We start from the raw sequence: 2,338 nt of genomic DNA on the forward strand, positions 1-2,338 counted from the left end.
CTTGATTTGTGATCCAGGATATGATCTATCCTGGAGAATGTTCCATGAGCACTTGAGAAGAAAGTGTATTCTGTTGTTTTTGGATGGAATGTCCTATAAATATCAGTTAAGTCCATGTTGTTTAATGTATCATTTAAAGCTTGTGTTTCCTTATTTATTTTCATTTTGGATGATCTGTCCATTGGTGAAAGTGGGCTGTTAAACTCCCATACTATGATTGTGTTATTATCGATTTCCCCTTTTATGGCTGTTAGCATTTTCCTTACATATTGAGGTACTCCTATGTTGGGAGCATAAATATTTACAACTGTTATATCTTCTTCTTGGATTGATCCCTTCATCATTATGTAGTGTCCTTCTTTTTCTCTTGTAACAGTCTTTATTTTAAAGTCTATTTTGTCTGATATGAGATTTGCTCCTCAAGGTTTCTTTTGATTTCCTTTTGCATAGAATATCTTTTTCCATCCCCTCACTTTCAGTCTGTATGTGACCCTAGGTCTGAAGTGGGCCTCTTGCAGACAGCATATATACAGGTCTTATTTTTGTATGCATTCAGCCAGTCTCTGTCATTTGGTTGGAGCATTTAATCCATTTACATTTAAGGTAATTATCGATAAGTATGTTCGTATTACCATTTTCTTAATTGTTTGGGATTTGTTATTGTACGTCTTTTCCTTCTCTTGTGTTTCCTCCCTAGAGAAGTTCCTTTAGCATTTGTTATAAAGCTGGTTTGGTGGTGCTGAATTCTCTTAGCTTTTGCTTGTCTCTAAAGGTTTTAATTTCTCCCTTGAATCTGAATGAGATCCTTGCTGGGTAGAGAATCTTGGTTGTAGGTTTCTCCCTTTCATCACTTTAAATATGTCTTGCCACTCCCTTCTGGCTTGCAGAGTTTCTGCTGAAAGATCAGCTCTTAACCTTTTGGGGATTCCCTTGTGTGTTATTTGTTGTTTTTCCCTTGCTGCTTTTAATACTTTTTCTTTGTATTTAATTTTTGATAGTTTGGTTAATATGTGTCTTTGCATGTTTCTCCTTGGATTTGTCCTGTATCAGACTCTCTGGGCTTCCTGGACTTGATTGACTATTTCCTTTCCCATATTAGGGAAGTATTCAACTATAATCTCTTCAAATATTTCCTTCGACACTTTTTTTTTTCTCTTCTTCTTCTGGGACCACTGTAATTCGAATGTTGGTGCATTTAATGTTGTCCCAGAGGTCTCTAAGACTGTCCTCAGTTCTTCTCATTCTTTTTACTTTATTCTGTTCTGCGGTAGTTATTTCTACTATTTTATCTTCCAGGTCACTTATGCATTCTTCTGCCTCAGTTTTTCTGCTATTGATTCCTTCTAGAGAATTTTTAATTTCATTTCTTGTGTCATTCATTGTTGTTTGTTTGCTCTTTAGTCCTTCTAGGTCCTTGTTAAACGTTTCTTGTATTTTCTCCATTCTGTTTCCAAGATTTTGGATCATCTTTACTCTGATTTCTTTTTCAGGTAGACTGCCTATTTCCTCTTCATTTGTTTGATCTGGTGGGTTTTTACCTTGCTCCTTCATCTGATGTGTGTTTCTCTGTATTCCCATTTTGCTTAACTTACTGTTTGGGCTGTCCTTTTCAAAGGTTTGTAGTTCCCGTTGTTTTTGGTGTCTGCCCCCAGTGTCTAAGGTTAGTTCAGTGGGTTGTGTAGGCTTCCTGGTGGAGGGGACTGGTGCCTGTGTTCTGGTGGGTGAGGCTGGATGTTGTTCTTCTTTTGGGCAGGACCACGTCCGGTGGTGTGTTTCGAGGTGTTTGTGACCTTATTATTATTTTAAGCAGCCTCTCTGCTAATGGGTGGTGTTATTTTCCTGTCCTGCTAGTTGTTTGGCATTGGTTGTCCCACATTATAGCTTGCTGGTCATTGAATGGAGCTGGGTCTTAGCGTTGAGATGGAAATATCTGGGAGAGTTTTCACTGTTTGATATTTTGTGGAGCCAGGAGGTCTCTGGTGGAGCAATGTCCTTAACTCAGCTCTCCCACCTCAGAGGCATAGTCCCGACACCCGGCCTGAGCACCAAGACCCTGTCAGCCTCGTGGCTCAGGAAAAAAGGGAGAAGGAAAGAAAGGAGGGAAAGAAGGATGGAAGGAGGGAGGGAGGGAGGAAGGAAGGAAGGAAAGAAGGAAGGAAGGAAGGAAGGAAAGAAGGGAAAATTATTAAAATAAAAAATAACAAATAATTATTAAAAATTAAAAAGTAATAAAATAAAGAAATAGAAAGAGGAGAGCAACCAAACCACAAAACAAATCCACCAATGATAACAAGCACTAAAAACTATACTAAAAAAATAAAACAAAAATAAACAATGA

The sequence above is a fragment of the Physeter macrocephalus genome, chromosome 20, assembly GCF_002837175.3.
Source record: "Physeter macrocephalus isolate SW-GA chromosome 20, ASM283717v5, whole genome shotgun sequence".
NCBI classification, from domain to species: Eukaryota; Metazoa; Chordata; class Mammalia; order Artiodactyla; family Physeteridae; genus Physeter; species Physeter macrocephalus.